Source organism: Canis lupus, chromosome 32 (assembly GCF_011100685.1).
Source record: "Canis lupus familiaris isolate Mischka breed German Shepherd chromosome 32, alternate assembly UU_Cfam_GSD_1.0, whole genome shotgun sequence".
Lineage (NCBI taxonomy): Eukaryota > Metazoa > Chordata > Mammalia > Carnivora > Canidae > Canis > Canis lupus.
In genome coordinates, this window is record NC_049253.1 from 27,283,098 (window position 1) to 27,297,236 (window position 14,139).

General features: G+C 37.1%; 1 long non-coding RNA gene across 2 annotated transcripts in view; it reads right to left on the reverse strand.

Moving 5' to 3' along the window:
• The window catches only part of LOC111093657, a 110,548-nt gene that overhangs the window by 985 nt on the left and 95,424 nt on the right, over window positions 1–14,139 (reverse strand). For both annotated transcript variants that reach the window (XR_005382862.1, XR_005382863.1), the window contains 2 exons: window positions 4,105–4,410; window positions 929–975 (listed from right to left, as the gene is read on the reverse strand). This is a non-coding gene — a long non-coding RNA (uncharacterized LOC111093657). The remainder of the gene's footprint in view (window positions 1–928; window positions 976–4,104; window positions 4,411–14,139) is intronic.

The window sequence follows — 14,139 nt, forward strand, 5'->3', positions numbered from 1 at the left end:
CTTCATAGATTATTTTTCTCTGCCTGAATATTAGGAAAAAACATTTCTTAGCAATACTGAGGAATTCTGAATAGCTTGCATCAGTAAGTTTTCTCGTGAGAATTTTGATTTATTTGTCCTATTGGGGCAGCTACAGAAACAGATACTATGCGCGACAGTGTTGTGATTTTTTTTAGTAAGGCAAGGAAAGTAGCTTCTCAATTTTTTTATAAAGACAGGCTGCTCAAGCACATCTTTCTAAATGACCCTTGCAGGAAACATAGAAATCCCTATATAATTCTCCACCTTGGGTTAATATCTTGATGTCTCTGAGATGCTGATGGTTCCTTCTATATCTGGGAGCTCAAGCAGCACAAAATAGGGATAAGGTCTAGAGTGAAAGATTAGGAAAAAAGAAAGCCTGTGTCAAGAAGACAGACAATTTGCATCACAGAAGTCATTAAGCAGGTTTCTGAAACCCAGCTGGTAGAGTGGAGATTAAAGGAGTGGGAAAGAAAAAAAAGAAAAGAAAAGAAAAAGAAAAAGGAAAAAAAAAGAAAAAAAAAAAAACGGAGTGGGAAATTCAACCCCTGGCGATGGGCAAAGAGGGAAAGGGTAGGAGAGGGAGAAGGGGTGGATAGGGGTTCAGTGTTTCCTGGCATGACCTTAGGCTCTTTGCCATTAGGATTTGCCTATACATCATTCTTGCATTTATTCATTTCATTCTGCTAGCAGATATTTCACTGAAATGCCCACAATGTGCTCTGTCCGGTGCTTGGTACTGGGTATATCAAAGTGAGCAAAACAATGAACTCCCACACCTGCCCTGCTTTGCATACATTCCTCAAGATGAACAGACTGTGCTGGATGATTCACAACTTAGGAGCGTGAGGAAAGTATGACTGTTGCTACAGTCCTTGAAATCTTCTGACTTGTTCACGTAGCTTACCTTTTGTCCTTGTGCTAATTAGCAAGCATCCACTTTTGTCAGTTGCACTAAAATACAGCCAAAAAAAAAAAAAAAGGCAGATTAGAGCCATTAAATAATTATGAAACAATTTAATACAGCTTCAAGTGCTTTAACTAAGGATGTTTAATACCCTCAAAGATAGTTGCAATCTGAGTTTTCCCATTATCCAAATCATCTCCTGACTGTTAGCTGGTAGTGAAGAATATGAAACCTTCTAATGCCATAATGTGGCAATAATGTCGAATTAATACATTATAAAACATTCTGAAGTGTCAGTACTAAATAATTTTTAAATGTATGCTATCCAAGAGTGCTTATTAATTTTAAAGTTTGTCTCATCAGTGATGCTTCTTAACCAATGTAAAGAGTTCAGATATTCTTTCTTCGGTCTTGTTTACTTACTTTCATTACTGCCTTCTAGACTCTCTGTAAGAAATATTCTCAAGGCTATGTCAATAAAAGGGATGGAGAGAGATCCAGAAAGGCATCTATATTTGATCTCCGTGCACATTGTCTAGCTTCCCTACTATCCCGATTCTCAGATATTAATAATAACAATTACTATTTGCTAAGTGACAAAAACTTGTCAGGCATTGTGCTAGATCTTGCACTAGCATTTACTCAAGTAATATATGTTATATACAGCAGTATGTCAAGTAGGCTTAGAGAGGTGGGGTCTACATAGCTAGTGAGCAAAAGTGAGAGATCCAAGTCAGGGGACTAGATTCCTAGATTTATTGCCTCCACTTCACCCCCATCCCACCCTACCAACACCTTATTAAAGTTTCCTACTATTTCTCAAGGACATAAGTAGCTTTTCTAAGTGTCCCAAAACTATAAGGAAAAAAAGATCATGTATTCTCTGTCTACCATGCATAGAAATACACATGGATGTGAGTGATCAGTTTGTTAATTATAGTATTCAAATCTTTATATGTGATAGGATTAAAATATGGCATGTTGGCATATTGAATATTTTAAACTGAAGGAATTGGAGAAAAGAGCAGAAACAAGCAGGAACCTCACCCTAAACTTCTCTCCCAAATCTCCCACCCTTCTGCTCTGAAATAGGTCATTAAGCCTTCATATGAGAGATGCCCCCTCTATATTTGGAGGAAAACAATGTCCTTATCTCCAGAAACAAAGGAACCCTGAAAAGTATCCAAACAGGCTTTGCTAAGTTCCACCAATTGATCATACTTGCTCACCTTCCTTAACCTATCATATCCTCTATTACCACCCACTTTCCATCAAACCTCGCATAAAAATACCCAGATCTGTTTCTTTAGGCCTTAGTTTCCTTATGAAGGCTCCTTTGTCACATAAAATTTACATTAAATATATGTGTATACTTTTCTTGTTACTGTTTGTCAGTTTCATTTTCAGACTCAGCCAGGAACCAAAAGAGAGTAGAGAAAAACTTCTTCCTCCCCAAATATGTTTCCTTAATCTTTGGCTAATTGGTCTGTCAAATTCCCTCAGAAGATAAAAATGCTTGTTAAGTTCATTTGATTTAAAAATATAAAACTTTTCAGCGCAGAATTTTTTTCTTCCTGTTGCTTTATGAGTTATTGCTTCTCCTCTACCTGTTCTTTTTCTCTTTTTAAATTGACTATGATTTGCATATTAAGCTCCTGGATCTGGCTGCCTTATCTCCTTATCTTTTAAGTCATGACTCCCATTTATGATGTTTTTATTCCATACTGTGTGATTGTACATCAATTTGATTTTACAGATTATTAAACTAACTCAGCAAGATCCGCTCTCTTTTCATTTCATTTGTTCTTGTTTTTTTAATTACATAGTCATTCAAACAACAGCTATGGAGCATCTATAGTGTCCTCGGCACTGGTCTAGGCTCTTGGAGCCTATGAATGATTAAAACAGATAACTATCCCTACCTATACAAAACTTAAAATTTAGTGTGGAAATACAGATATTAACAATAAACATAATAATTAATTACATAACATCTTAGAAAATAATAAATACTATAGAAGAGAAGAAAAAAATGAAGTAGGGTAAGGAACATTAAAAATTCAGGAAGGGGGGATCCCTGGGTGGCTCAGCAGTTTAGCGCCGCCTTTGGCCCAGGGCCTGATCCTGGAGTCCCAGGATCAAGTCCCACATCGAGTTCCCTGCATGGAGCCTGCTTCTCCCTCTGCCTGCGTCTCTGCTTCTCTCTCTGTGTCTCTCATAAATAAATAAATAAAATCTTTAATAAATAAATAAATAATAAAAATAAAAATTCAGGAAGGTAGGAACAAGATGTCTGTATTAATAGATGGAGTAGGCCTCAGTGAGAAAATGAGATTTGGGTGATGACATGAAGGAGGTAGAGAGTAGGATATACTGCTAACTGCGGAGAGGCAGAAAGAACAAGTGAACTGACCTTGACCTTAAAGTGGAAGAATATCTGCTTTGGGTACCAGTATGGCTGGAGCACAGTGAGTGATGGGCAGTGTAATAGGAAATAAGGTCAGAAATAATGGGGAAGAGTGGAATAGATCATATAAGACCTTACAGTTCCCTCAAATAGTTTCTATTCTCAGTGAAATGGAGAGATATTGAGGATTTTGAGCAGAGGAGTCATATAACATGACAAGTCTTTTAAATGGGCTCACTCTGTCTACTCTGCTGAAAAGAAACTCCGGGAGTCAAGTATTAAAGAGGGAGACTCACAGGAAGGGTATTCCAGAAATTTAAGTGAAAAATGATGATAGCTGGGACCAGAGAATTGATATTGGTGAGAGGGAGACATGAATATATTCTGTAGAACTCACACAAATCCCTGGCAGACAAACAATGGAATATACCAGAGAAAGAGAGGAATCAAGCATGACTCCAAGGTTTTGGGCCTGAACAATTAGAAAAATGAAGTTATCATTAACTGAGATGTAGAAGTCTGCAGGTATTTGGAGGAAGAACAAGAATTCAATTTTGTATATGCTAACTTTAAAGTATCTATTAAATATCTACATGGAGACATCAGGTTGGCAGTTGAATATTAATGTTACTTTTCTATTGCTGTTGTATCAAATTATCATAAACTCAGTCATTTTAAACACTTATTATATTACAATTCTGTGGTTGAGAAGTTCAACATGGGTCTTATTGGTCTAACATCAAGGTATTGGCAGGGGTGCATTTCTTACCATAGGCTCATGGCAAGAATCAGTTTCTTGCTAATCTGTTCTTGGCAGAATTCAGTTCCTTGCAGTTGCAGGACTGAGATCCCTGTTTGCCGCTGGTTGTCATTGGAGGGTCAATCCCAGTTTCTAGAGGCCATTCACATTCCTTAGTAGTTCTCCCTTCCTCCATCTTCAAAGTCAGCAAGGGTAAGTTGAGTTCTTCTCACTCTTCAAATCATTTCTCCCTCTTCTTTCTCCCCATGTCTCTGACTCACTTTCTTTGCCTTCCTCTTCAACTTTTAAGGACTCATGTGGTTATATTGGGCCCACCTAGAAAATTCAGGACACTCTCCTCATCTTAAGGTCCTTAACCTTAATCATATTCACAAACTCCCTGTTGCTATGTAAGCCAAGATATTCACAGGTTTGCAGATTAAAGCATGAACATCTTTAGGCAACCAATATTCTGCCTATAGAATATTTCTGCTTACTTACATATCTACAGATAAATAAACCTGAAATTCTTTTTTTTAATTTTTATATTTTTTTATTGAAGTTCAATTTGCCAACATATAACACCCAGTGCTCATCCTGTCAAGTGCTCCCCTCAGTGCCCATCACCCAGTCACCCCATCCCCCCGCCCACCTCCCCTTCCCTACCCCTTATTCATTTCCCAGTTAGGAGTCTCTCATGTTTTGTCACCCTCTCTGATTTTTCCCACTCATTTTCTCTCCTTTCCCCTATCCCTTTCACTATTTCTTATATTCCCCTGTATGAGTGAAACCATATAATGATTGACCTTCTCTGATTGAGTTACTTCACTCAGCATGATACCCTCCAGTTCCATCCATGTCAAAGCAAATGGTGGGTATTCGTCATTTCTAATGGCTGAGTAATATTCCATTGTATACATGGACAAGATCTTCTTTATCCATTCATCTTTCGTTGGACACTGAAGCTCCTTCCACAGTTTGGCTATTGTGGAAGGCAAGGGAAACAAAAGCAAAAACGAACTATTGGGACTTGATCAAGATAAAAAAGCTTTGGCACAGCAAAAGAAACAGTCAACAAAACTAAAAGACAACCTTGGGAGAATGAGAGAAGATATTTGCAAATGACATATCAGATAAAGAGCTAGTATCCAAGATCTATGAAGAACTTCTTAAACTCAACAACAAAGAAACAAACAATCCAATCATGAAACTGACAAGACATGAACAGAAATTTCACCAAAGAAGACATACACGTGGCCAAAAGCACATGAGAAAATGTTCTGCATCACTTGCCATCAGGGAAATACAAATCAAAACCACAATGTGATACTACCTCACACCAGTGAGAATGGTAAAAATTAACAAGACAGGAAACAACAAATGTTGGAGAGGATGTAGAGAAAGGAGAACCCTCTTGCACTTTTGGTGGGAATGTGAACTGGTGCAGCCACTCTGGAAAACTCTGTGGAGGTTCCTCAAAGAATTAAAAATGGAGCTATCCTACAACCCAGCATTTGCACTACTGGGGACTTACCCCAAAGATACAGATGCTGTGAAAGGCCAAGACACCTGCCCCCCAATGTTTATAGTAGCAATGTTCACAATAAATCTAGAATTCAAGAGAGAGGTTTAAGCTGAGGATATAAATTTGGATTAGAAGGCATGCAGATGAGTCAGAGTGGAGTTAATTTAGATAAACAAGACAAAGGTTTGAACTCTGAATGAAGAGAGGAATCCATCAAAAGAGGCTAAAAAGAAAGAAGAAGGAGGAAAGAAAAAAAGGAAGGAAGGAAGAAAGAAAGAGTTAATGAGGTAAAAGGATAAACAAGAGAGTGTGGTTTTCTGGAAGTGAAGTGAATACATTATGTTTTTTTGATTTTGGGAAGTTCTTTTGGTCTTCTCTCCGTCACCTTATCTCCTTTAGAATTTTCATTCCTTTAGCATAGTGTGCTTCTGTTACTACTATTTTGTTTTAGTTGCAGCTCTCTCTTTTTATGGTTTAGTGTTCCTGAGCTCCTTAAAAACTCCCTGCTGTTTCTTTGCCTCCTTGTTTCAGGGCACATGGTTACCTCAGAAACTGTGTGGGCCAATCCAGAAATGGATTTCAAATAATTCAGTTAAAACAGAAAATTCTTTTCCAGTGGGAAGCCAAACAGGCAAACTGAAGTCTCTCTTGAGATAGGAAATTGATCTTCATGATAACTTGGCTGTGAAAGAATAGTAGAATGAGTTCTCATATAACCCAATGAAATGGCATCAGTTTAACTCAATGATACGAATGCCTCCCTAAAGCTGCCAGCATTTCTGAGATTATCAGACCTTCCCCAGGGACAATTATATTAGAATAATAATTCTGTTCTGGGTTGGGAAGTGAATTAAGTCACCCATTTGCTAGGTATCTGTTCTGGAAAATTAGTCACCCTTGCCTCAATTCTGCTGGAAAGGCAAACCTCCTCCAAAGTTCATGGACTCCCAATATCTCCCTCATGTCATAAACAATTTAGCAGGGATTTGAAAAGGATAAGAGATCATAGATAAGAAGGCAGGTTGCCATTCAGTCTACAGTTTAAAATAACACCTTTTCTGCTCTCATTAAAAAGCTTCATGCTCCCACATAAAAATCTTATTATGCCTGAAAAAAAAATGTAGGGATTTTTTTTACTATGGTCCTCAGACCAGTCTCAGAATTCAAACCACATAGGAGTGAATTGAGGACACAGGCTTTCAGGGACATCTAGTTCTGGTCAAATACCTGGGATACCTGAGAATGGACTTCCCAGTCCCCGAGGTCCAGAAGGAGCTCTCAGCTATGCCCCAGGTTTTTCTCTGTACTTGAACCTGGCTAACAGGCAGACACTTTAGAGTCGCTGGAAACAATGAATTGGGACTGAAAATGGCAAAGTAGTCTTCTCAGAGGAAGAAGAAAGATTATTCCTTCTTCCCTGCTGAAATTGGCTGAGACTCCTGTAATACAAATAACAAAAGGAAAACAAACAGAAATTTATTAACATGTGTATCTCATGTATACATGGGAGATACCCCGGAAGAATGAGTAACTAGCCAAGGTGGCTTAGAACTCCAACTAAATACCATCTCCAACTAAAGACGATAGAAAAAAGGTATTGGGTAAGGCAGCAATAGAGAGGTTACCAGGAAAAGCAACTGGTACATAAGAGTAAAGTTTGTCATGCAAATTTAAGTTGGTGTCTATTATAAGATTTTTATGTGATTTAGTCATCCTTCTCTTCCTGGTACAGAGAAGGAGACACTGTCACAAATGGAGATTCACTTTGTGAATGTAAATTTCCTTATAAAATACTAACTTCTACTCTGTTTTCAGAGCTTTTGACGTGAATGCTGTTCCTCAAAATAATCCTCATGGTAAAGAGACACATATTCTGGGGTAGCATAGTCTGCTGCCTGGCATGTCTTCACCATGCATCAGCAAGCTATGTCCCAAATGAAGACCCTGAGAAAGCCTGCAAAGCTGCTTTCCACTGAGAAGGAAGTTATTCTTTCTGTATTCTTTCCATTAAAACAAACAAAAAACTACTTTATTTCCTCTAATTGTATGTGTTAGATTCTTTCTGTCAAATCCAATCTCACTGAGATTTCCAGAAAACTGGGAAGATCCTGATTTTGTGAGGTTTGAAGCTAATACAATGAGGGGAGGAATTGGGTTCTTTAAGAAACAGAATACAGGGGTGCCTGGGTGGCTCAGTCAGTTAAGCATGTGACTCTTGATTTCAGCTCAGGTCATGATCTCAGAGTTGGGATTGAGCCCCATGTTGGACTCTGTACTTAGCATGGAGTCTGCTTGCCCCTCACACCCTGTTCCTCTCCCTGTTCTCTCAAATAAATAAATAGAATCTTAAAAAAGAAAAAGAAAAAGAATACAAATTTATAAATACAAAATCAAGGTAAAAGTTAATATTTATTTAGAGTTAAAATATATAGGGGCACCTGGGTGGCTCAGTGGTTGAGCATCTGCCTTCGGCTCAGATCATGATCCCAGGGTCCTGGGATTGAGTCCCACATCAGGCTCCCCACAGGGAGCCTGCTTCTCCCTCTGCCTGTGTGTCTGCCTCTCCATGTCTCTCATGAATATATAAATAATTTTTTTAAAAAATAATAAAAATATATAACATAAATTACTAGGAGCATGAAGATTCAGACTCTTCTAAAATCTCTTTAAGGCAGAATGCCTGGGTGGCTCAGTTGGTTAAGGATCTGCCTTCAGCTCAGGTCATGATCCCAGGGTCCTGGGATTGAGCCCCACATCCTTGCTCAACAAGGAGCTGCTTCTTCCTCTCCCTGATTCTATAATTCCAAGCACCAGCAGCACTCAAAAGTTTAAATTCCACCTTAAATTCTCCTTTAAAATTTGTGATTGCTTCTGTCCCAATCTACCTCATCATGCTTTGTATGGAGAAGCCATTTTCTACCTTGGGGTTACCATTGCTAGAAAGGTAATCCTATAGAACTGATTTAAGTTATTTTAAGTTATTTGTTCTTGATTTTTGGCATTATTAATATTATTTATTAATACTCAGTTGACAGAACATATGGAATTAAACATCTCATAGCATTATAATTTTCAATATTTTGTGTGTGCATGTGGGGTTACTCACTTACTACCCATATAAGCAACTTAAGGGCAGTTTGTCTTATTTATCTCTTAATTTCCAGAACCAAAAAAAGTACCTGGAATATATGTTAAATAGGGTTTTTTTGAATAATCAATAAAAGAACTGATCATTCAATATGTATTTCTTGTTGCCTTACATAATTATAAAATCCCAGAGAACAGGGATCCCTGGGTGGCACAGCGGTTTGGCGCCTGCCTTTGGCCCAGGGCGCGATCCTGGAGACCCGGGATCGAATCCCACATCGGGCTCCCGGTGCATGGAGCCTGCTTCTCCCTCTGCCTGTGTCTCTGCGCCTCTCTCTCTCTCTCTGTGACTATCATAAATAAATAAAAATTAAAAAAAAAAAAAAAAAAAAAAACAGGCCCACTGTAAAAAAAAAAAAAAAAAAAAAATCCCAGAGAACTGAAATGATAGAACAGACACACAATTCAGAATTGTCTGCTGAAATTCCAGTTAACAGAAATGAGTAGTAAAACATTGCAGATTTTTTTCAGCATAAAGTGAAAAGTTAAAATAACTTCTTCCTAAAGTTTCCCTGTTATTAAAATTAGCATCTTCATATGATTTTTACTTGATGCTTTTGATTTTTCAGCAAACAGAAAATAAATTGGTATCCTTTTCAACCTCTTCATTTTAGTTTCTTGTACCAGTGATTTCTTTGACTAGAAGGTACAGCCATCATACTTGGATCATTATACTGTCATTTTGCTTTTCATATATTAACATCTTATATATGCTTCCACAATATAGCAAAATATTACCGAAGTCTGGTATTCTCCTGCTGATCAGCACTGCCTAACTCTCCCATCCCAGCAGGCACCCCTCCAAACCACCTCTTGTCCTGGGGGTGGGGGAAAGCCCCACCCACCAGCATGCCTACAATAATGACCACCCAGACACAACAGGAACCACATGCAGCCCACATGAGGGACACACCTGGACGAGCTGGTTCTGGGGACCAGGTGGGATAGCACTTCTAGGCCCCACAGGATACTCTCTACAAAAGGCCACTCCTCAACATCAGGAGGCATAGCTGATCCACTTACCATATAGAAACAAACACAGAAAGTTGGGCAAAATAAGAAGACAGAGGAATATGTCCCAAATGAAAGAACAAGACAAGACCTCAGAAAAAGAACTAAACAGAATAGAGATAAGCAATTTACTTGATAAAGGGCTCAAAGCATGGTCATAAAAATGATCACTGAACTTGAAAGAAAAATGGATAAACACTGTGAAAACTTCAACAAAGAGATAGGAAATATAAAAAAGAACCAATTAGAGCTGAAGAATATAATAGCTGAAATGAAAAATACACTAGAAGAAATTAACAGCAGATTAGGGGATTCAGAAAAATGGGTCAGTGATCTGGAAGACAGTGCTGTGGAGACATCTGGGTGTCCCAGTCAGTTGAATGTCTGACTCTTGATTTTGGCTCAGGTCATGATCTCAGGATTGTGAGATTGAGCCCTGTGTAGGGTTCTGCACTGGGCATGGAATCTGCTTAAGATTCTCTCTCTCACACACACCCTGCCCCTCTCCCTCTGCCCTTCCCCTGTGCTCCCTCTCTCTCTCTTAACGTCTCTTTCTCTCTCTCTCTCTCTCTCTCAAAAAAAAAAAAAAAAAAAAAGGCAAGGTAATGTAAATCATCCAAGTTGAACAATAAAAAGAAAAAAAGATTTTTAAAAAAATGAAGATAGCTTAAGGAACATCTGGAATAACATTAAGTGTATTAACATTCTCATGATAGTGGTCCCAGAAGGAGGAGAGAGAGAAAAAAAGAGCAGAAAACCTATTTGAAGGAATAATGACTATAAATCGTCCTGACCTGGCAAATGAAGAAGACATCCTGGTGCAGGAATCATAGAGAGCCTCAAATATGATGAACCCAAACTCATCCACATCAAAACACATAATTAAAATGTCAAAAATTAAAAATATAGAGAGAATCTTAAAAGCAACAGGAGGAAAGTAACTAGTTATGTACAAGGAAACAGCCAAAATCTTATCAGCTTATTTTATGGCAGAAATTTTGCAGGCCAGAAGAGAATGGAATGATATATTCAAGGTGCTGAAAAGAAAAAATGTACAACCAAGAATACCCTACCTGGCTACGTAGGTATTCAGAATTACGTAATTCAGAATTAAAAGAGAAATAAAGAGTTTCCCACACAAACAAAAGTTAAAAGAGCTCATCGCCACGGAACCAGGCTTACAAGAAATGTTAAAAGCACTTCTTTAAACAGAAAAGAAAAGGTCATAACTAGTAAGAAAAGAAAATTAGTAAGATGTGGGAAAATCATGAAAGAAAAATTCTCACTGGTAGATACAAACCTACAGTAAAACTTACAAAATTAATATGAAGTTTAAAAGACAAGAGCAGTAAAGATAATTATATCACAATAATTAGTTAAGAAATACACAAAAAATGTAAAATATGGCATTAAATACATACAAATGGAGGGAATGTAAAAGTGTAGTGCTTTTCGAATGTGTTCAACATTAAGCAACCATCAACTTTAATAAACTGCTATATACGTGAACCTCATGGTACCCACAAACCAAAATTTTATGATAGATCACAAAAAATAAAGAGAAAGTAATCTACGTATCACACAAAAGAAAGTCATCTCATTACAGAGTAAGTGAGCAAGAGAAGAAGAAAGGAACAGAGAGAAACTACAAAAACAACCAAAAATGTTTAAGGAACAGAGAGAAAGGAACAGAGAGAAACTACAAAAACAACCAAAATGCCAATAGTACATCCCTATCAGTAATTACTTTAAATATACAGGGACTAACTGCCCCAAACAAAAAACATAGGATGGCTGAATGGATAAAAAATTAAATTAAATAAAAGGACCTATCTATATGTTGCCTATTAGAGATTCAATTCAGATCAAAAGACAGACACTGCAAGTGAAGGGATGAAAAAAGACATTCCATGCAATGAAAATGAAAAGAAAGCTAGGGTAGCAATGCATGCATATATCATACAAAATAGACCTTAAAAGAAACACTATAACAATAGACAAAGATGTATCATATCACAAATAATGAATAAAGATCAATCCAACCTTTGGATTAGGAGAATCTAAATACATAAAGCAAATATTAATAGATATAGAGGGAGATATTGACAGTAATACAATAATAGTAAGGAACTTTAACACCCCACTTGAATCAATGGATAGCTCATCCAGACAGAAAATGTTTTGTCTTGTTCTGTATCTCTGTCCTGTTTTTCTTGTTCATTTGTTTTGTTTTTTAGATTCCATAAATAAGTGAAATCATATGGTATTTGTCTTTTTCTGTCTAACTTATTTCACTTAGCATAATACCCTTGAGGCCCCTTCTTGTTGTTCCAAACGGCAAGATTTCATTCTTTTTTGTAGCTAAGTAATATTCCATTCTATATATACCACATCTTCTTTATCTATTCATCCATTGGTGGACACTTAGGTTGCTTCCATATCTTGGCTACTACGAATAATGCTGCAGTGAACTTAGTGTTGTATATATCTATTCAATATCCTGTTATCATTTTCTTTGGATATATACTCAGAAGTGGGATTTCTGGATCATGTGGAAATTGCTGGATCATGCTTTTTTTTTGTCCTTTAATGTTCTAGTTCATTTTAGTTTGATTGTAGTTCAATTTAACACACCCTCCCCCGCAAAAAAATCTGCAAACCAAAGGAAATACATCAGTGGATTTAAGCTGACCACAGCTACCAGTTTGTGATATCCAGTTTAACAACTGCAGTATTCTTATTCTTAGAGGAAATTTAAAATTCATTTTGTTTTACTTTCCTGAAAGAAATTTTTAAAAATAATCCTATTCTTTGGGAGTTCAGGGTCCTATGAATAACAATGGAATTATCTCAGGATATGAGAGTATAGAGATTGAAATTTGAAGGATTTAAAGGGAAAAATGGGCACAAACCCAGAAAGGAATAGTTTCCCTAGACTGAGAGATATGGGGGAGGCAGATTTCCTATTATCTCTATAGTCATGTTATTTCCAGGAGATGACTGAGTTGGCTGCATGGATAGATGGATGTCCATGACATGAACACCAAAAAAGTAGAGCAACCAAAATTCAGATGGACTGTATAAAACTTAACCACAACCATCTCAGTGGTTACCATTACAGGCTTCAAACTAGAGGCCTGTTCCTAATTTTCATTGATTATAAAAGTGGCAGGGACTTACAGTTATTTTCTCTTTCCCCCTTACTTTCATGGTGGTAGATTTTGAGTGAGGCGTATGGCCACTCAACCAGTAACTACATTCCCAAGTTCCCCTGCAACTAGATGTGGCCATTTGACCACTTTCTATTGAAGTAGAAATATGTATAACCTTAAAGTCATGCCCACAAATGATGACCTGACCTCTTCTCTTTCTTTCTCTTAGCTGGTATCTGAGCATTAAACTATCTTGGATAAAGAATTGAAAACCTTGGGTTGACAAAAGCTAATCAACAATATAGAAGGCAATCCCACTAACCTCTGGCCACCTACCCAGAATTTTATGTGAAAAAGAAATGTTTTTAACTTGTATAAGACACTAAATTTATTGCTGCCTTTGTTACTTATACATTAATGAATTCAAGAGCCCTGGAATTTTTTTAAGAATCCCAAAGGTTACCTTAACCCTTATACAATTAAAAAAAAAAGAAAAAAAGGAGGGCAGCCCAGGTGGCTCAGCGGTTTAGTGCCACCTTCAGCCCAGAGCCTGATCCTGGAGACCCTGGATTGAGTCCCATGTCAGGCTCCCTGCATGGAGCCTGCTTCTCCTTCTGCCTGTGTTCTGCCTCTCTTTCTCTCTGTGTCTCTCATGAATAAATAAATAAAATCTTAAAAAAAAAAAAAAAAGGAAAGAATGAAAAAGAAAGTCAATACATAGGAAACTCCAGGTCAGTATCAGATTTATTTTTTTTTTTGTAGAAAAATATATTTACATACCCAAATGTTATAGAATAATTCATACTGACTACCTGGTTTTGCCACTGAAAGAAGAAATAAAACTAGTCTTGAAGCATTTTCTTCTCTATCCACCTGGGCTAAGATCTGAGTACTTTGAGATGTTGCCTATGAGGATATTGGAATTTTTCCATAATGGATCTATTCCTACACTCAAATAAAGTATCATATATTTATTTATAGTATCTTGTTTTGATGACTAGTACTGACTATGATTTGTGCTTTGATTACTTTGGACAGGGGCCTGAAATTTTTCTTACAACAAACCTTTAAAAGAAAATAATTTACTGTCTCTCAACAGTAAATTTAGGCACATGAATTTTTTTTATCCATCCACTTCATCATACTTGAAGGTTTTTATTCTTCTTTTCAAAATAATACTCAAAAAATATTTTATTTAATAGATTGAGGAAGTAAGAAAATAGGTAGAAA